General features: G+C 45.5%; 1 protein-coding gene across 6 annotated transcripts in view; it reads right to left on the reverse strand.

The window, feature by feature from the left end:
* Positions 1-20,216, reverse strand: part of AGPAT3 (1-acylglycerol-3-phosphate O-acyltransferase 3) — an 84,608-nt gene extending 64,392 nt beyond the window's left edge. For 2 of the 6 annotated variants that reach the window (XM_066314103.1, XM_066314100.1), the window contains exon 1: positions 19,975-20,216. The gene's annotated coding sequence lies outside the window, so the exon portion shown is untranslated. Of the gene's footprint in view, positions 1-2,990; positions 3,182-19,970 lie in introns of those variants that run through there. The other 4 variants (XM_066314102.1, XM_066314098.1, XM_066314099.1 and 1 more) reach the window with 3 other exon arrangements.
* Between the last annotated feature and the right edge of the window lie 1,895 nt (positions 20,217-22,111).

Consider the following 22,111-nt stretch of genomic DNA (forward strand, 5'->3'; position numbering starts at 1 on the left):
AGAATGAATAAAAGCAGTGTAAAAAGATAAAGTAAAAGTATGTATGCAATAAGTGGATTTCTTTTACTAGAAGTTGCATGGGAGAAAATAAATGGAATAAGAGAAAACATGCAGGAAATTCCATGCAGGAAACAATTCTGGGGCTGGAGCAGGGCAAGCAAGGGCCATGAGGGACAAGATAACTTTATTTGCTTTTTTTTTTCCTCAGATCACTGAGTATTTCAAGGATGACATTTCCAAGCACAAAATTTCCTGTACCAGAGACAGGGAGCCTGGGTTTAGCTGAGCAGTGTTGAGCAGTGCAGTCAGTACACAATGCCACACGACAAGGAGCCAGAAAAATGCTACACATCCACCCTGACTCTTCCAGGTGGCAAATGCTTAGTGATCCCCCTGTTCCAAGCAAAAGATGGGAGCTGATGCTCTTTTAAACCCACTTTACTCCTTTCCACACTGCCCTGATCAATACAGCTGTTGTTCATTTATTTGTTTTGAGCTCCAGGACAAGGAAGAGCAGCGAAACTTTACCTGGACACCAGCTCAGGGTGGGGATCAGATGTGTGCAGGTGTTGTGATCTATGCAGAAGGAAAGGGGACACCAGGAACAGGGACACAAAAGCAAGGGACTGCCCAAGCCAGGATCTTTCTGCTGGCTTCTTTAAGCAACAGCTACAGGATCAAGTAACAGCAACCAAATGAAAAGGGTTTGCCACATAATGGTGTAAGTTCAGCTCTTTACAGTCAAGAGTAGCTCAGGTGGAAAACTGTACGGGACAGATCAAAACATCCTGACTGATTCATAAGGCACAGAGGCTTTAAAGCAGGCTGGGTTGTCTCGTTTACAGCTCTATCAATTAAATCAATCAGCCTCTCTGAACACAGCAAGAAAGTTTCTTTAGGGCAGCACATGAGCTTCTCTCACCTCTGAGAGGCACAGGATGGCAACTTCCAAGGGATGCTGGACAGAGGGATCAATCCCCTCACCAGACCCAAGTTTGCTCCTATCTTTGCTCTAAAAATCACACCCAGCAAAACACACAAAAACCAGAAACTTCCAAGTGGATAAACACTGCATAAAAGCTGACTGCAGCTGAGCCCTGTCTTAGGCACAAATAGGCAGAAAATGCACACAGCATCATAGGCACACAGAAAGCCATAGACAAAAAATAACTTAGGGAAAATTAGTCTGCTGAAAATCTTAGGGAAGTAAAAACAAGCAGCTTTACTACACCCTCTTTTCCTTCCACCTGTATGTTTCATCCACACAACTTCTACCTGAGAATAAGAAAAAAAAACCCACAAAATAAACGAAAACCAAAAGACAAAACCCCCTGCAATAAACAGAGATATTCAAAAACATGTTTTCCCTCCCATCAATCCTACAAGAGTCTCTTTACAACTGGTGCAATTCTACCCTGGATCAGCCTCACAGTGCACGGGGTGGTGCCAAGCGCTGTTCACTCTGGAGCTATCAGAGGAAACAGAAAAAGCCCTGCTCATGTACAGATAGGCTTGAACGACTCCAGAATGATTCAAGGAGAAGGGAATAATTATTCCTGAGCACTAAAGACAGCTGGCAATTTACTCACACCACATGCAGAAAGACTTTTGAGCATTCAGCAGCACAGTCAAAGAGATTTATTCCTTCTTGCGTGTGCCTCTCTCCCTGTGCTTCCAGTCTCTCTGCTCCTGGGAGCTCCATTATTTGTGTTAAAGTGTATTCCTTTTGAATCTGCCTACTGCTTTCCAGATTCATTTCACAGCATGGTTTTTAAAATTTTTAAATCAAAAGTTAAAAAAAAAGAAATTACAACATTTGACCATAGGAAACTAACACTGCCCAAATAAGCAAGTTGGAGGGTTGGTTTTTGGTTTTTTTTTTTTCCTTTCTCTGTATAAAATTTCTAAACACAAAGAAAGGCAATGGGTAAAAAAAAAAAAAAAAAAAAAAAAAAAAAAAAAAAAAAAAAAAAAAGAACAGTCAAACCCCCAAAAAACGAGATTTCTCCTTGTCATTTAAATTTGACAGATTTGGGCCCTGCAGTAGGGCTGACTGGCTTCAAGCTCCACCAAAAAGACTCAGTTGCATCCCTGTGTCAGTAGTCTGTTTTCACACCTCCCCATCAGCCTGGGTACAGGGTTAGGCTTTCCCTGATTCTTATTTTCCAGGTGCCACAAGAGGCTAAACTGGAGCACAGAGCCACTTCCCACACAAAGAAATTAAAGAGAAGTGAAATGCCTCTCAACATCCATCAAATCCATTTATTTCCATATGGGAAGTAAAAGATGTCTCATGATTATCCTCAGAGGGAGCAGAAATACATCAACTTTTCCTAAGAGGATGAAGAATTTAAAAAGTAACTGCTGTTTCAGGAGCGTGGAATCCATAATACAGTATTGGTAACTAAAGGTTAAAATATTCACTGGCACATGGAAAGCAGAATTCCATGCTGACAGAGCGTCCAAAGTATAGTACATTCAGTGCTAAATAAATGAAGACCTCATACACACTCCAGAGGTGACATGTAGGGGAATGGTAATGACAGGACAAGGAGTAACCAGTACAAACTGAAAGAGGAAAAATTTAGGTTAGTTATTAGGCAGAAATTCATTCCTGTGAGGGTGGTCAGACACTGGAACAGGTTGCCCAGGAAGGTTGTGGATGCCCTGGAAGTGTTCAAAGCCAGGCTGGATGGGGCTTGGAGCAACCTGGTCATAGCAGCTTTTCCTGCCCACGGCAGGAGGGTTTGGAACAAGATCATCTTTAAGGTCTCTTCCAACCCCTTGATGATCACTGCTTGTCTGTAATGAGTTCCCAACTTCACCTTGCCCCCTCCAGCACAATCATCACCTTGAAATACCAAATGCCAATCCACTTTTAGCAAACCTGAGAAACGAGGTTGCCCCATTCTCCCCACCCAACAGGTAACCCTCCTGCAGCACCAAAGAGCTGCTGTGGCAGAGATCCACAAGAAGCACTGCTGGCTTACCCCACTGCAGGGAAAGCTGCTCCAGGAGAGAGAAATCCACCCAAGGAATTCAGGCACAGCCAGAGGAGCAGCTCCCCTGACTTCAGCAAGTCCTTCTGCTCACACAGCTCACCAGAGTTCACCTCAGGTTCAGTGCCCCAAAGGGACGGGCAGCTCCACGTTCATGTCCACTCCTTAATCCAGGGATCTTCCTCCAAGAAGCCCCAGCACAGCTGGCCAGATGCCGGCGTGTTTGCACACCCTGCTCCCTCCAGATGTGCCCAGCTGCACGTCAAAAGATTAGGGAGGCACTGCAGGAATGGAGCCCAGGCTCGGGGAGGAACAGCCAGTGTGTCCTGACCCACATGTGCAAACCACCCCTCACGTCCTTCACGGGTCCAGCACAACCTCATGTTGCTTAAAATATAAATACCCCTTGGAAGAGGCACAGAGCCAGGGTAAAGTGCACAGGTAAAGCAAACACACAGCTGCCCTCTGGACCCCTGACTTTTTTTCTTTTTTTTTTTTTTTTTTCCCCAGTCACAAGGAAGGGTTATGATCCCTCACGAGTGCATTTTGCCAGGAGCCAGAATTGGCTTTTCAACCCCTTGTCCTGCCCCACTGCCCAGCCCTGACCACAGCGCTGCAGGCTCTGCTGTCTTCCCTTCCCAAGAGAAATCCACCCCCTGCAAACTTCACCAGCCCAGCAGCATTTCATTACAACCCTCAAACATAATCTGAAATATTTAAAAAGCACAAACCATAGTATTAGTTACCCATTACAGTATTTTAACACGCTGCTGTGAGGCTCTTTGCTTTTCAGTGGACATACTGGCAAAGAGAATATATTTTGACCCATATTCAAAGAAGTGGCTGAATTTTACACAAAGAAAAATAGGTAAAAATAAGGAGAATGGCTTCTGAAATCGGGCACATTAACCACTACTGCAAGGAGCATTTGATGTACTTCAAAGGGAAGAATTTTTACTTCCACCAGTGCAATAACCTGGATGAAATCTCATTTTAAATGCTGGTCATTAGAGACATGGGCATGAGTTACTGATCTGCAGGGAAGGTTTCTCGTTATTAATTTTTAGGTTTAAAGCTCTGCTTATTGCTTGATTCCTAAAAACAGCCAACTCTGCTCCTTTCTCTTGGACATAGGAAAAAGAGAAAAGGAATATATATGTAAACTCGCCCCTGCAACTTCTCCCCTTTCCATTCTTTGCCTGGTCTTCCAGAAAGGTATGCAAAAATAGGGAATATTTACTCAAAATACTGGACAATCTGAATCTATACAGACCTATATAAAAGGAGTCGTAACAAAAATAGAGTCTTAGTGACCAAGTAACCTGCACCACCGAAATATCTGAGAGGTAACAAGAACAACAACATTCAGAGACTCCTTGAACTTTACCCCAGTTTGCACGACTGATGTGGCTGCTTTTCATAGCCTGGACTTTCTCCTACTATCTGCACTCATGTTTCTTTCCACAGCTCAGGATGGTTGTCATATTTTTTTTGTTCTAAGTCAGTTTGCAACAACAGCCCCTTTTGTAAGTCCAAATCACTCTTTAGGAATGACGACAAAATTTAAACTAAAAAAAGCAACTTCATTCAGGACAAGTGGGAATCTTGAAATCAAAAGCACTTAAACATTTACCAGAGTGTTATCCTCTGGATAACAGAGGATTGGGAAGCACAGAGGTGCAAGTAATTTTTGCTAGGGAATGACTCCTCTCTTCACAGGACAAATATTTTTCCAAAGATGCTTATCACTGGAGTCGTTTTATTTTGTTTCTTTAGGCCATCAGAGCTATCACAAAGCTGTCACACAGTGTTTAGTTTGGAAGCACTGTGTTAAAAGACAATGAGAAAGTAGAGGGGGGAAAGAAATCTCACCATACCAATCACTACCTTATTCCTTCTGCCTTGTTTATAGCATGTAAATTGTATTTCAGTGAAATGGGGATAATACTGGGGGCCAGGGAGAGACAGCAAGCAAGCAGACATTACATTGCTGCCTGTAAACTGTTTAATGCATAATAAAAAATTTGATCACAACAGTAATGAAAATATTAAAGTTTACAGCACTTCCATAAGTATCTATTTTTCAAGGCAGGGTATTCTTATTCCTATGAATTGTTGCAATGTTCCTTTATTACAGATTACTCAGAGACATTAATTTCGAAGTGATTTTAGAGTCTTATAGACATTAAATTACATCTTCAAGAGAGTCAGATAACCTCAAAACGAAGTTTATGCACTGACCTATGTGTGTATTTGCATCTTGGCAAAAGTTAAAGCTTTTGGCTTTGAGCACACAGACAGGGAGGCAGTGGGATGAAAAGATGGCTCAGGTTTGAGGAGAAGGCTCTCAGGTTCACAGGCAGAGAAAAGCTGCTCCTTGAACTTCTAACCAACACTCATGAAAGAGATCTGGGTTTCTAAACATAGCACCAAGAGACATTTTTAGATGTTTCCAAGATACACCCACAACATCCACAGAGGACTGGCAGATGCCACAGCAGACCATTGGGAAACCAGTGCCCTTTGAGAGTGGTGGCTCCAGGCCAGGAGAAATATCCTGAACTACCTAAAGGGACACCAGATGTTCAGCTACACAAGCTGCCCCACAAGCCTCTACAGCATTTAATTAAAGCAGAGATGATAATTTAGAACCAGCCTGGTCCCTCCATCCTGTCCCCTTCCAGGCAGTTCATTTGGTGGACAGACGCACGATTTCAGTGTGCAGAAAAAAAGCTGCTGTCTCAGTGTAAATATTTTTAATATTTTGCATGGTACGAGTCCATCTGAAGAAACTTCTGAGAATAGTGACCATGAGAGAAAGGGCACAAAAATGAAAAACCTGAGCTGCACAGGAGGAAAATACAAGGTAGCAACAGGAAAGGTCTAGGCTTCCAGAACACATCAAGAGATTTATTTTTCCCACTATTACTTTGTGAGAGATCACGGCAGTTTCGCTCTTAAAAAAAAAAAAAAAGAAAATCAATCAAGCTCCAATATGAAAAAGTATACATTATGAACTAAAAAAAAAACCCCAGATTTTAGATATCAGACATAGACATTAACTACCTGACATGCACACTTCACACTTTTGGAAAGTTTTTTCAACTTCATAGAGCTATCCTGTTCTGCAATGATTGCTAACAGGAACCACCATGATATGGTGAACAAAGGTGACATCTTTTAGTCTCCAAATACTCCGCCTTAATTTATTTGAGTGCTTTATAAGTTTACTCTGCTCAGTGGTAAGAACTTTAAATTTCAAGTTCATACTAACAGTGAAACGGGTCAAAACAAAATATGTCAAAATATATTCATGTCTGATCTACAGAAAAAAAACACTACACCAAGACGACATGGTTTTGTCCCCTTTTGGGCTTTGTTACTTTCCCCAACACATTTCTGCTAGTCCAAAGTACATAAAGTTTAAATAAATTTGTACAAAAGTTTAATACAAAACAGAAATTAGTGTTCCGAAGTCTGAAGTGAAATCAATCATTGCCAATGGGAAGACCTAGTAAAAATTACTTTGAACACTCCAATTTTCCTAATTTCTACTGTGAGCAATGCCCAGCAACCCAAACATGCCCATACAAAATGAATCAACCCTGACTGCAATTTGATTTTTGACCCGATTACATTCTTTCTCCCAAAATAACCTCTCATTAAAGAACTAAAAAGGCTGCTCAACTGGCCAACACAACCAAAATCTTTACTGAGTTAGCACAGCCCCCTCCACAAGCAGAAAATCTCACTTCCATCACAAGAACTGCAAAGCTGTCTGCGAGAAGTTAACAACTGAACAAGTTTCAAGATTTCAACATAAATTAGGACTGCGTCCAGGTCCGAGGCAGAAAACTAGGACTCCCAAAAAAAGGAAGAGGTAATGCATCCTCAAAAGTGGGCAGCAGCTCTTAAGTGGCTGTAAGAGCCCTCCAGAGAGCAGCCTGAGCCTCCTGGCCTCTGACAAAGCAGCACAAAGTGCCTCAGTGGGACACAGGGGGGAGAAGCAGCAGAAACAACTCCACGAGTTCCTAGCGGAGAAAATAAAGAATTTGACAAACAGCACTTTCAAGACAGATCCCAAGGAGCAGGAAGCAAGGCCAGGAGAGATGTGCCACAGGAATTGAGAACAGAACAGGCAACAGGAGTCCCCAAAAGCAATGGGTTGAACAGATGATGCTGCAGAGGCCCCACAGCATCTCCCTGACATATTCCTCTCTTCCCATCCAGACCACCTGCCTGGCTTAGCTCCCAGCTGAAAAAAGGGCAGCAGCTGCCCAGATGTGGACCTGTTGCATTCAGGTCTCATGGTTGGCCACAGATGGACTTGGCAGAGAACAGCAGCCCTCACCTCATGGCACCATAAATGTTAAACTCAAGAAAAAATAGGAATAAAGGCCATTTTCACTCCCTTCATGCTCCTCTTTCCCCCCAACACACACAAAAAATGGTTAGAGGTACAGGAAAGGAAAAAACACCTGATCTGAGTGTACTGGAAGCACAAAATTAAACCCCCAAAGATGAAGTGTTGCTAGTACAATTACTGCATCTCTCACGCTGTGCAGTGTTGAACTTACCTGCTTGTTACTGCCATTTGGCAACTGATTCTAAATGCCTAAAAAAAGGGCCCTGACAAAACCCACAATAAGTGGGATGGAATAAGGAAGAGAAGGAGGAGGAGGTGAACAAGAGAAAATTATACCAGGGTAAGTTGGAGATGCACAATTTCACCTGTCTGAGAAGATCCACCCTCTTCCAGAGAGAACATGCAAGTTAAAATTTCAAGCAAAAAAAGTTCAGTGCAGGAAAAAAAAGAAATCCCCACTTTGTAATCAGGTTCTATCTTCTTGATGCTGGTGGAACTTGTTAAACACTGCTGCTGCCAGCCAGACACCCCTGCAGAGAGGACCTGTATCAGTGCAGTGGGGATTTTAATTTGTGTAACAACTATTTGCAGGTTTGGAAGCACACAGCTAATGAGGACTCACTGGCTATCCAGAGCAAGTATGTACTGTGGAGTGCAGGTAACTGGCTTTCTGCTGCTCATACCTTTTCTCATATGTGTAATTCCGCCAGATTTGTGAAATCTGAACACTACATTATCTGCAAAAGACAGTCTTCTAGGATGGAGGGTCCATTTACCTCACAATAACATCCAAAATGCTTCCAGTGGACAGAACCCCATCTTAGCGTTGTCCTGGAATTAAGGCAGAAACACAGCAGAGCTCCCCTCTCAGAAGAGCATCTGGTATCTTGAAAGCCAGCAAATTGCAGATTCCCCCACCAGCCACTAAGTTATTAAATGGAGACTCAGTTTACCTCAGTTCTGTCTGTCCTACAGGCCCTATAGCGAGTGATGGGAAAAGTGAATTTCCTTCTGGTCAGGAGGGAAGTTGTGCCTTATTTACATTAGAGATACACCCATTTTTGATGCTGTTTTAAGGCCCAGCTGGTGAGAGCTCAGCACTGCCAAGGTCACATGCTGGTCACTGCTGGGAAGAGAACTCCAAGAACAAGATGCTCCACTTGCACTTCCCTGCACGGAGCATCCCCAGATCGCCTCTGTTTTACCAACACACAAAGACCATATGTCCTGCCAAATAATTTTAGGCTCACCACGCACCAAAGAAATCAATTCAGGAAGCTGGATGGTATTTCTCTTCTGCTCACACAGAGTGACAGACCATCACAGTCCATAAATTTTCTGGTACTTCATCTCAGATGCACGCTAGCGAAGCGTTCGCCGGTGCAGGCAGCCAGGAACTTGACTCAGATTTTAATTCAGTGCTTATGGCTCTGCAAAGCTACTTCAGCACCCACCAGCTTCGTGTGCAATGGCTGCAATACCAAAAAGGCAAGCAGGACTGGGCTGTAGAGAGAACCAGCACCTGCATTTAAATTCTGCGGGCACTTTCCCGGCCTTTCAGCTTTTGTTTAGTGCCCTCCATGCATTCCTGGTAGTAATGACTCTCCTTTGGCTGGTCATCAGGAATTAACTGTGCCACAGAAACTCATTGAGAGCCCAAAGGCTAAAAAAAATAGCAAACTGAAGGCCCCATGGTCTTTCTGGTAGCTGGGTTCAAGCACCTGTTTTGAGGCTGATCTCTAAGGTCACCACCTTCAGGGCTTTGCCTCCACCTTTTCCATGGCACACACACGGATTGCAAGTGAACTGCTTTACTCTGAAATGACCACTTGACAGCAAAGCAAAACTGCCAATATCCTTCCCAGGGTCATTTGATCTGACACTCAGACAGGTCAGTGGTGCCCTGTGCTGGAATTCACAGCACGTGAGGTTAAAAGAGTGGAGCAAGGTTGGAACATGAGTCTCTCCCAGTATAAAACTGCAGAGTGTGCAGCTAAAGGAGATTTCTATAAGTCACCTAACCCAGCTGTCCCTTTGCTGTCCCCTTCTCCATCACCTTTTACTTCTCTTCATCATGACTAGTAATTCTTGTCCCCCATCCCCTCCTAGGTTGGTTATTTTGGGGTATTTTTTTGGTTGGTGTTTTTTTGTTTTGTTTTGTTGGTTTTGGTTTGGTTTTTTTGCACAGCAACATAAAGGATGAGTAAGGAAAGCCAGAACTTACATTTTCTGGATCTCACCTGCCCCTTGCCACATCTCATAAGGGCTCATTTCCCCCGAGGGACCAGGCACTCCAGTCCCCAGTACAGAAACACCAAACCCCAAGTCTTCTCCAGTATCTGCCAGGATCTTTTCGTTTTGCGTTCCTTCCAGCAACATTGATTTTACAACTCCTGCTTGGCAACAGAAAAGCTTTTCCCAAAGTTTTGCAGCTCCTAATCCTGCATCTTAAATCCCTTAACTTGTCCTCTCTACAGCAGGCACAGACAGCAGTTCACTCCCTTCTGCTCCTGCAGCAGGTTTTCAGGTGTTCTCTACACAGAACCGTCTTGATTCTTTAAACCTTCCCTTTACTAATGTTTTCTAGACATCTCTGTGAATTTTTTTCCCCACTCAGTTTTTCTTACAGCTTGGTCCACAGGAGAAGGTGCCTTCAGCTGCATGCCACAGTCCAGCTCATGCCAAGGAGAACCATTTTTCAGGGGTGTGTGTGTGCACCCCCATCCAGGGTGCTTGGGTTTTTATTTTTGGAGTCAGAGAGAAAGGAAGGGTTTGGGGTTCTTGGGTGGTTTTTTTGCAATCACCTAAGACTGACCCACATTCAAGTTTCAAACTGCTGAGTGGAAGCACTACATTTTTGGATATTAACAAAACAGGTGTTTGGTTGGAATACAAGAAAGCCTAGAGCTCTTTTCCCCTTCAGAAGTTTTGCCAACCTCGCTGTGTTAATGAACAGCGTTAAAGAAAAGCCTCCAGAGTAAATACAGAGGCACAAATGAATATAGGCAATGGCATCACCAAAAATTGAGGCTGTTGTGATTAATCTTATTCAAAGGGAGGGTTCAAGAGATGAATGATGTGGGATTCATTTTTTTTTTTCCAGTGTTGGTATTCCTACTGCCCTGGAGAAGAGCAAGGAGCCAACCAGATAAGAGGCAGGCAGTTTTATCTGCTCAGTGACAAAATCCCCCTACCCAGGAGTACTCCACCATTCCACACACTGGATCAGGCAGAAACCTAAAAAGAGAGGAGCATGGCTCTGTTTCCTCTTTAGGGACCCAGGACAGTCAGTGCTAGCCAACAAGAAAGGACAGGCCTGTGAGAGAAATGGGGGGGGAAAAAAAGGAGAAAAACTCTAAGTTGGTTATTTTAGGTCACCCAATAAAACCAAAGCATCTGTGCAATGCTGCAAGGTTCCTATTTAGAACTAAATTTATGAGGTTCAGAAAGGCAGCTTACAGTCCTCCTCAGACCATTCTTAATGCTTTTTGGCCTGAACCCATCACTTTAAAAGCCAGCAATTTTTAATATTTTTTTTACCAAGCCCACCCCTCCCACATACCTCCCTGCCCCAGGGCAGTGATACAACAGACATTGCTCTCCAAATTAAATCCACTTCTTCTTGAATGAAGAGGGTCAGGAAGATGAGGGCACTACACTTTAAAAAAGGGCATTAAAAAATAATTATGCTAAACCATATATCAGCACAAATTAAAGAGAGACAGTAAAATGCCTGCTTTCAGCTTGCTTAAATATTCAATTAAAAAAGCCATCTAGGCAAAATTTTATTAAAATAAATCAATGGAGGAAATGCCTGTTAAACCAATGTGAAACTCCATTCTTTTGGATGTTCTTTCACTGAGAAGGGAGTCTTCACTGCCATTGTCAACCCAACCATGTTCTCAAAGGATGTGCCTCCCTTCACAGCAGCAGTGGTGTGAAGAGCAGCCAGTGCTGGTTTCAAACGCAATGCCAAGTGAAGCTTCTGCTGGCTTCCCTCGTACAAAAACGCATCCTCCTCCTCCTCTCTCAGGCCCAGCAAGCCAAGTTACCCACAGATAACCCTCCACAGCTTCCTCTGGGAGCAGCCATCAGGACAGGTTTGGAATTGGTGTTAGAAGAGTCAGTGTAGATGGATGTAAAGTACAGCCTTTGCACCCTTGAATGACTTGAAGGAAAACCTAAGGTTCAACCTCCAGACAAACATTGAGATCACTGCAGAAATAGAAAATGTTTAAGGTTTAGGACGTTAAAAATTGATGAAATACAAACGGTGCAAGAAAAAAAAGAAAGGTAAGAAAGGATTATACCACTTTGTTTTGCTGTAGGGAAAGGTAGATGCTCATTACCTGAATGAAGTAAGGCTCATAGTGGGTTGCATACAGCAGGTCCTGCTGTTTCAAAGATGAACACTGTCTACCTGGTTTTTACTGTGAAGTACAACTGAGATGATGTTGTGAGTGCCCCAGAACTCAACACCACCACTTGGGTCAGCTCTTGTTCTCCAGCAGGATACTGCTTCTGAAAAGCCAACACACCACCCCAGCAGTGCACTGGAACACATCAGAAAGAATCTACAGTGCACAGACAAAAATCAAACTTCTACTCATCAGAAAGTTGTTGGCAAAAGCTTCAAGGTTAAAAAAGCCCACAAAACAGAGAAGTACCACCAAGAGGGCTTTGGTATGGTCAGAGCAGCACCTAGGAGAGCTTGCCAGCAGCAGTATACATCTAACACCATAAACATGCATATTTAATGGACACATCTTCATTCTCAGACTCTATGCTCCAAAAACCTTCACCATAAGTTATGGCACTCAATGCACAGCCACAGCTGCAGCTGCACCAAACAAACTGAAGCAATGCCATTTTTAACCAAAGTTTTCCAAGGCGAGGCTGAATGCCTTTTCTGGGGGCTGAGCAGGACCCAGGCAGCAAGCAAACAGGTCTGTAGCATGTCAGAGCCAAGGTCCACCCCAACTGATGGCCAGGGAAGAGCAGAGGACCAGGGCAAGCACACTGTGACCCTGCTGCTGCTGCCTGACATCCCAGTGACCTGCAGCCAAGGCTCTTCCCTGCTGCTGCCCTCCAAGTTCAGTTTAGGCACCACTGACGTTAGGCAGTGAAAGCAAACTCAGTCTTTGCAGAGCAGGCAGAGGGAGAGGACTCACTGAGTGTTTTCTAATGAATATTTGGGCAGGAAAGCTTGAAAGGAATCAGCAGTGTTTGGCAGCAATAGGTCTTGTAGCATCACAGAAGACGCTGGGGGAAAAATGCAGCTGGAGTTTTAGGCCAGCCAGTTCAGCTTCCACTGACAGAAACAACCCGAGACAATAAAAAGCCAACTGAATTCCTCAAAGCACACCCTACTTCAGATTAAGCTATCTCAATTCCTAAAAGATTATACAAACAACTTCCTTGCCACAGTGCTAGTTAGATATGATATACATCTGTTTTCAAGTAGTTGTCCTCCCCACAAATAAGAGCATTACCACAGGCAAATTCAACGTGAAAACCATTTACAGGTTTCAGAAGAGCTAGTTGTGAGCAGAGACTGCAAAAAGGCATGGCCCTGTCCCCTTACCATGGGGTGGCCAGGAAAGCAAAAGGCAAGATAAAAACCTCAAAACACAAAGGCCCAAAAGCCACCTCAATCCCATGATCCCAGTGATGATAGTTCACTGGAAATGGAGATCAATAACAATCTGCAGTCTGGCCCAAAGTCCCATTGCTACTTATGCTTTTTAAATGTCATTTAAATATAATTTACAAGCAAAGTAAGTTTAAAAAAAATCCCTCCGATGGACAGGAGACTCCTGTGCTCCCTAGGAAGAGAGGGGCTCCAACCCTCTGTACCATAGAGTAACCAAAGGAAGCTGTCTGAGGAACCAGAGGCGCCAGCTCTGCTGTGACCACCAGAAGGAAAACACATTGCTCAGGGGGGGATTTGGGTCACAGCCTCTCCACTGGCCTCAGGAAATGAAAACCTTTCTTTCCCTTTGCCTTCAGCCCTCTCATAATTCAAACCCAGCTACATGGTTAATAACCCAAGGGCCATCAGCATCAGAGAGATGCAAGAGGAGAAAATCCAGCCCAGACACAGTGGTAAGGAGATCAGGATTTCAGAAAGGTATTTGGAGCAAGGAGCCCATAGAAAAGAAGTCACTGTGCAGCACAACCTTGGGTCAATCCATCACAGCTGGGAGATGAGCTCTCCCATTTGGCAGTAAAGATGTGTCAAACACAGAGCTGCACATCCCTGCTCAGATGGGAGAACAACATTCACACTGAAACCTGCTGGAAGGTTCCCTACCTTTGCAAATAAACTCGTTATGGCTGTGTTATCTAGCAGTGTGTCAGCTGTTATCAAAACTTGTGTCCACAAGCAGTCTAGCCCTTATCACTACCAGGAATAATGCAAGCTGACCTAGCAAGAGAAGACTGAAAACTGCTAACACTAAAGCATGATATGAATTATGTCAAGAGGAAAGACAGGCTGCTTTTGAACCAGCACATAAATCACACATTTCCTCCGCCGTGTTCCCCTGAAAAGACCAAATCTGCATTTGAAGTACCGACAACTTTGAATCTCCAGGGGGGAAAAAAAAAAAAAAGCGTTCTTTGTGCAGAGTCAAGCTTCAGCGAATCTTGCAGCAGTAATTACAGACACTGCCTCCCCAAGCCATCTGCTGTGGCATTTATAACTCCTGGAAGGGCAGCAGGCAGAGCTGGTGCAGGAGAAGAGGAGACACAAGTGTCTCAGCAGCCACCGCCAGGCTGCACAGGAAAGCTGGGACACTGCTCTGACCCAAACAGGAGCTCGTGTCCTGGTTGTCCAGACCTCCTTCAGCTGGCAGGTGCAGCTGGTGTCCATGCAGCAGAGAGAACAGTGGGATCTGCACCCTTCTCACATCAAAAGAAATTAGGAGACCACCTTCAAGTCACTCTAAGCAAGTCCAGCGCGAAGTGTCTGGCCAGAATCTCATCCCAGGAATGAGCAAAGTCGTGTTCTGCAGTCTGAGCAGCCCAACTTTCACATTCAGATGGACACTCCAGATCCAGCAGCTCCACACACCTCTCCTCCAAGAAGTGATTGCAGTGACATGATCAGAATAACTTAGAACGAGCTGAATCCATCCTTTATCAGGACACACACCTTCATGCTGATGTCCACAGCATCTGCAGATTGTTTTCACCAGCACAGATACAGCCAGAAGAAGAGGCAGCAGCCCAGGCTCACCAGCCCCTGCTCACAAAACCAGGGGTTCCAGCAGCAGGGCAAGCCCTGGGCACGCTGCAAATCCCACTTTCTCAGTAGAGCTGGAGACAATGCCGATTAATTGTTTTGCCATCCATACAAAATTACTACAATACTCACTTCATAGGGTTGTCACAAGGATTATTTAACATCTCTGAAGAGCTTTGAAGAAGAAATAGCGGCTATTGTTCTCAGTACCATAGAATTGGGAACGATCTCACATGAATTTTGCATGACTGTGCATGTGTGACAGTTGCAGCACCAATAGATTATTTTTTCTTCACCAAAAAATAAAAGCGCCTCACAGGAGCTCATTTACTCTGGGCAATATTTTAGTCAGAAATGTATTTTGTTTTGCTTGTTAATATATCCTAAATAGAGATCAACTTTGACTATTTAATTAATAGATTCAGGTGCTGTTTCTAGTCTCTCTTAATTAAGGGAAACACCGTGTTTTTTACAAAGAACTCAGTTTAGGCTGTCAGGGCTTCTAGCAAGCACACTATAATTACCCAAGCAATGCTAACACACAAGAACAACAAGAGGAGGCAAAAAAAAAGGAACTAAAAATGTCACTGAAATCTCATTTCATTTACAGCAAATGAGAAAGTCTGCATGGAGAAGAGCTGCTACACACAGAGAATCCAATGTCATACTGCTTACGCCTGGCTATTAAATAGCTCTTAGCATTGATGCAGAACATTGTAGCAGAGTAAATAGGGTTTGGTTTGTTTCCCCTGAATACACAGGAGCTGTTGGATCCTAAACGTTCCGCAACACACTTGGATCCACCTCATTGGTATGGAAAACTTTGACCATTTCAGTCCAAATGTATGAGGAATCTATATGCCTTTTCTTTCTTATGAAATACAGGGAAATCAGCACCTACTTAAAGGATAAGCTTTTTTATTTTCCTTTTTTTTTTTTTTTTCTGAGCAGTCTGAAACTCCAGCAGTAATCACACAATTAGGCAACAAGGTTGCAACCCAGGGCACAGCTGATTTGGCAGTGGAAACTCTCATTTCCACTACACCAAGCTTCAAATGATCTTTAAACTCTTCGGGACACAAACTACATCTTTTGTTTGGAAAGCAAACACCACATGATTGATACTACTTCCCAATAAATGACAGTATTAAGACTAGTCAGCTTTCAATCTCCTTCCAAGAGGGAACAGAAAGCTCGTTCTCTTTTATTTCATGCTGGCTCTCTCCAGAGGAACTGGCACCTATGGGTGCACAAAACCCAGCAGCATTGCAGTAGCAAGCCTCACAGAGCCTAGGTCCCAAGTTCCCCAATTCCCAGAGGAGGCACAAGCCCAAAATCACATGTTTGCTCTCCCTAAAGCTGCATGCCTCAGAATAGCCACAAGGGCTGGAGGAAAAGAAAAAAAATAAAATTAATTAATTAATGAGACAGAAAAAAGCAACTGGGCTGTTTTACCAACAGCAAGGAGATGTACTACCAATTCCTGCTTTCCCCACGTTTGTCTCGTAGAGATCAACAATTTTGGAAAGCTCAAGGTGCAAGACAACACTGAGCCTCTCATAGAACAGGCATGGAACAGAAAGGTCACTCTGATTGTCTCCTCTGCCCATCAGTCCAGTGGGAAGGACCTTCATGTACCCTGAGCTGTGCATTATTTCCACACCTTCCCAGGGAAAAGGCCAGGAAAGCTTTAGCATATTTGCTACCCAGCACTTCCTCGGTCAATGCACTGTCCTCCCAAAACTATTTAGGTTTTATTTGGGTTTACCTGCAAAAAAGAGCCCCATAGTCTCCCAGTTGTTTCTTATAAAACTGAATAGTCATTTGGACAAGAACAGGAACCCAAGTCTCCTACTTCCCAAGACAAATGTCCCATCCAGCACATTCATACTGGTCAAACAGCTAAAAATACATGCACAGCAAAAGGCAGAGCTGCTGCAAAGGACTGGATCCAAAGGCAGCACATGTAGATTGGTCTTTAGAGAAAAGACAAATAAATATTTTATCTTTGCTATGACTTGTGTGTGTAACACGTCTAAGTGTTCCACTTCTCAGCACTGTCATGTTTTGCATACTCCTCAAGGTATCCAGGCTCACAGGCACAAGGAAATGTTACAGGTAAATCATAAACACATACTGACTTTGGAGGCATCAAAAGAAATACATAAACAAGGGTTCGCTTCCTCTTTAACCATTTGGAACTGGGACCTCTGCAATTAACAAACCAAGTTTGGTATCCCAGCAAATTAAACACTTCCTAGATGATCTTGATTTTGCCCACAGGTGCCTGTGTCCTAGTGATAACCAGTCCCTAACTGAGGTGCTGACTCACGCCTGGAATCCTACCAGGATCCTGCATCAGATGGCAAACTGATTTTCATGCAACACATTTGAGGGTATCTTCATCAAGCACGCAGCAGAGGCCTGGGGATTAGTGTTCCTTTTTCTTATTTTATCTTGGTTAATATCATGGGTAAAGAAGAAATCTGGATAACGCCTTCAAATATCTCTCTATTCTCTTCCTTTTTTGTTTTGGCAAAAGAAAAAAAGTTATCAATTACTTGTTAAGAGCTATCCACAAGCAAAATCTCCCTGACCCTAACATGGAATGCAAGTGTAGACAGAGAGCACTTATTAATTATATATCTGCACCAGAAGGTAGTAGAACAGTCTGAGAAACGATGAAATCCTAGGTTCTCTGTGGGTTTTGTCACATCTTTTGTTCTTTATCTCCCAGCAATCCGGGTACCAATTGCCAAGACACCTGGGCTTTGTTCAGGCACCGACTACAACCAGGCTATGCATGCACTAACCAAGTACAACCACTAAAAACACCCAGTGAAAGAACAGGACATTTTTAGCCACTGCAGATGATAATTAAATTTCTTCATCAGTATCCTGGCCATTCTTATCAAGAATTATGTTCTCATCAGCCAAAGCAGCAAGACTGAATGCAACCTTTCTTGCTTTGTTGTTTTTGTTTTTTTTTTTTTAATTTGCATAAAATGTAGAAGTAGCCTCTCAAAATTTATGGCTATCATAAATTTAGAATAGGTGAAGTCATTACAGTTAACAGGAATACTTTATTCACACTGGTTCCTCACAAAATGTAAGCCTCAAATCCAATTACTCTGTAATAGTTTTGTAAGCAAACAAAACACCATTTAGGATTTGAAAACAAGGCATCTTTCTGCTAACAGAGGCAGAAAGGGCAAAAAAAAAAAAAAATAAAAAGGAAGCCACTACAGGACTATGCAATAATTTCATATTGTAAGAAGATTAACACAGAGCAGAAAGCTTTAGCTCTGGCTGTGAAAAGGACATAGACTTTGTGCTAACAGAGTTCTCTGGAAGTGGGATTCTGTCCGGTTTGTTAATGTACCTCTTCAGAGATAAAAGAAACCACAAGGGGAAGAGGAAATAACATTCTTTTTTTCTGCCCAACATTACCTCAACTAAAGCCCATGCTGATTTCAGCCCTCGCCAGGCACAACTGAGCACTCTCAGCAGAGCTATCTGCAATGCACTGTTGAACTACACTACAAAGTTTTGATAAGTGTCCTGCCATTTTTATCATGCTCAGCAGGGACAATCTGGTCAGGTGTTTTTCCTGTGCTTGTTGAATTCCAGCTATATTTGGAGACCAACTGTTCTCTGTCCTGCTTTCTCCAATTAACTGTGTGTGCAAGGGTGCAGAGGTGAAGGTGGGAATTAGGCAAGAAAGAGTGAGACTTTCTTAAGAGTACATAAAACTGCACTTAGAAAAGGCTGAAAACCATACTGAAAGTAACAAGCACAATCTTAGTCATCTATAGATGTGAAAGGGAAAGAAGACTCAGAGTACAAGACAGGAACCAAAGCAAAGGCTCCTGTGAAAGTTACAGGAAATGCTAGAACATTTATGTCTAAAATCCAAGGGTCAGAAGTGTTCACAGCACAAAGAGCTCTGTAACAGCTCAATGCTCAACTACAACTCCATTCAACTTCACCATCTCCTACACAGCTGCAGTCTTGCCAGAAAATTAATGGAAACTGTACAAGTTCCACTGCTTGCAGAATCAAACTTGGGAAAAAAAAAAAAAGCCACATATACCTGAGATTACGTTGAACTTCACACAAATGACCTGTGGTTCAAGCACAGCCTCAAGTGAAGAGCATCACCACAAGAGGAACAGTGCCAAGTCAAGTGGAGAGCTTTACCACTCTGCTCCCAAACACGCTTGTCACATCAGCAATTCACCGACAGCAAACATGCCACCTTGGACTCCAGCCTGCTTCCTTCAGAGCAGGAGAGGGGGAAAGGCCACGAAGTTTATTTTGGCCTTGAAATTCATGAGTAAGATAACACGATGAGCTAATGAGATTATCACTGCTTTGAAGAACGAGCAGCAAGATTCATGGAAACTCTCACACTTTCCTTTCTCACAGTACCCAGGCTCTCCACCTGATCAATGAGGAAATATGAAGATTAAAAGAGAAGAAAAATATCGGAGAGGAAGTACATACAAGTGTAGCATCAAACAGGTAACCATCTCAACACAAAATCTGAATACACTGTATCCATGTTATTAATACACTCTACATTATAACATAAATATAATATAATGTACATCCATACATTAATACACTGCATCCAATTTTAATACAGTGTATTAAAAGCTCTAAGGGGATAATCAGCGTATTTATTTATTTAGATGCCTACACATTAGGCTAAGACCCTAATATATCCACCAGCATCCTCTGAGCAGAATCCAGGCACAACAGCATCCCATTTGGTTGCCTCTCTCAGATCAATAGGGTTTGCTCTTCTCCATTTTGCACTGGCAAACCGTACGCCCAGACACAGCCCGGCTCTTCCGAAACGGGCTTTCTTTCTCTCTTTCTTTTTGTTTTAAACCGCTCCCCTACTTTCAGCCCGTCCATCCGTCCATCCATCCACCCACCCATCCCTCGCACTCGGCGGGGAGCCCAGCCGCCCTCCTCCCGGCAGCGAGCCGCCAGCCTGCGCCTCCCGGGACGGCGTCCATCTCCCCCGGGATGGGCAGGATGCTTTCCCAGCCGGGACCATTGTGCCCTTCCCCGCACCGCCGCCGTCCCCCCGCCCCGGGTACCGCCCGCCGGCCGGAGCACAAAGCGCCGCCCCCGCCGGCGGCACCGGCACCGCCGGACCGAGCCGGGCTGGGCCCGGTGCGGCTCCTCCCGAGCCGCCGCAGCGGGGGCGGTGCGCCGGGGCCTTTCCCAAGGGGCTCCCGGCCGAGCCCCCGGCGGGCGGCAGCTCCGGCCCGAGGATGCTGCCGGGGCTCCGCCGCCCGCCTCCCCCCCGCATCCCGCTACCCGCGCCTCGCCGCCGGAGCGGCACCAACCTGCAGTCCCCGCCGCCGCCTCCTCCTCCTCCTCCTCTTCCTCGGGAAGAGCCGGAGCTGCCTGTGCCCGCTTCAGCCTCCAGCCCCCGGCGGCGGCGGGCTGGCTGGGCGCCGCTGCCCTCGGGAGGCGGGGAAGGGGCGAGCGGGGCGGGCGGCTGCGGGAGCGTCGCTCATTGAGTGCGGCAGCCCCGGCTGTCGCTGCCGCCGCTCCCCGCAGCCGCTACTTCCTGTGCGGCGATGGTTCAGTTCCTCCCGGGCCGCTGGGGGCAGGAGAGCCGGGGGGCGGAGGAGGAGGAGGAGGAGAGGAGGGGGGAAGGTCGGGTCAGATAGCGGGGGCGGCAGCGGCCGGCGCCGCCGCTCCTCCCGCCCGGCTCGGCTCCGCCCCGCAGCGCCCGGCCGGGGCTCCGCGCTGCCCGCGCCGCAGCGGCGGGGCCGCGATGCGGAGGAGCCGGAGCCGCTCCCCCCGGAGCCCGCACCGCCCCGGCGCCCATCGCCCCGCGCTCCCGTGGGGAGATCGCCCGGTCCCGGGTACGGGAGTGAGGCTCTCCCGCCGCCCCACCGCTCTCCCGGCGCCGCTCACCGGAGAGACACGGCTCTGGCTGCCGCCGCTGCCCCCGGGGAGCGCGGTCCGTGTGCGGCCGCCCGCCCGGCAGCGCATCCCGCGGCATGCGGGGATGCAGGGATGCGGGGATGCGGGGATGCAGGGATGGGGGGATACAGGGATGCCGGGATGGGGGGATGCGGGAATGCGGGGATACAGGGATGGGGGGATGCGGGGATGGCAGGGATGGGGGGATGCGGGGATACAGGGATGGGGGGATGCGGGGATACAGGGATGGGGGGATGCGGGGATACAGGGATGGGGGGATGCGGGGATGGCAGGGATGGGGGGATACAGGGATGGGGGGATGCGGGGATGGCAGGGATGCAGGGAGGGAGGTGCCCGAGGGCCCGGCCCCGCCGCAGCAGCCCCGCGGGGCTGGGAGGGAGCGGGCGGCCCCCGGCTGGAGTGGGCGAAGCTCCCGGGCACGGGAGATCGGTGTGGGAGAAAAGGAGGAGATGGAGCCGTGGAGGATCGATGACAGAAACTCTGAGTGAGGCAGGAACCGGCACGTAACAGTGTTACCAAGAGGCACGGTCCCGGAGCGGGATGGAGGAGAAGCGATGGAGCGGAGGTGGCTCGGTTGCAGACGCTCCATGCGCTGTAAATCCGTGCCCTGCCAAGGACCGGGCGTGGTGGAAACGCTCCGTGGAAGGAGCAGGCTCTCACCTGGGCTCTTTGGTTGGTATTTGACAGGTACAAATGCGGCACTAACACACTGACGGTGTCTTTTTGTTCCTACATATAAACCTAAAGGAGCGGGTCAGAACACGTCAAAAGCAGTACAAGTTCGGTCCGTTTTTCAGAGGAAGTTTCAAAAGATGATGGTTTTGTTTGGAATCATTCTCGTCCTCCTCAGGGTGTGACGGGATTGCATGCAGGGTCTGTCCTGGCCAGAGAAATTCAGCATGAAGAGGTTTTAATGGGCAATAATGAGATAGGGAAGTCTTCCTCTGCTTTCTTGGATGAAGCATGGGAAGGAAAAGAAAAGAAAAGAAAAGAAAAGAAAAGAAAAGAAAAGAAAAGAAAAGAAAAGAAAAGAAAAGAAAAGAAAAGAAAAGAAAAGAAAAGAAAAGAAAAGAAAAGAAAAGAAAAGAAAAGAAAAGAAAAGAAAAGAAAAGAAAAGAAAAGGAAAGGAAAGGAAAGAAAAAAGAAAAGAGAAAGGAGTTGAATCAGAACAAAATTTTTACCAGTTCCTAATGTTATTCTTTAAACACCTTACTGATGCTACTAAATAATTAGGTATAATGTCCAAGACAGTGAGTGCTTGCAGCTCTTAAAGCTTTTTCTTCAAGGTCACATGTGTTCATTACCTCTGAAAGAGACTTCCAAAATACAGATTTTGAGGAGACTAACATTAGGCAGTAACACGGAAGCAGAGGGTCATAGTGTTCTCTAAATCTTCACAATAAAGCAAATGTTACCCTCAGCAGCTACGGTAGACATATATATATATATACATATGAGTGGATTTAACTGGGGGTTAGGTTCTAAATGTTCTCCCTCTGTTGCCTGTGATATATAACATTCAGAACA

The sequence above is a fragment of the Sylvia atricapilla genome, chromosome 2 (genome assembly GCF_009819655.1).
Source record: "Sylvia atricapilla isolate bSylAtr1 chromosome 2, bSylAtr1.pri, whole genome shotgun sequence".
In the NCBI taxonomy this organism is placed as follows: domain Eukaryota; kingdom Metazoa; phylum Chordata; class Aves; order Passeriformes; family Sylviidae; genus Sylvia; species Sylvia atricapilla.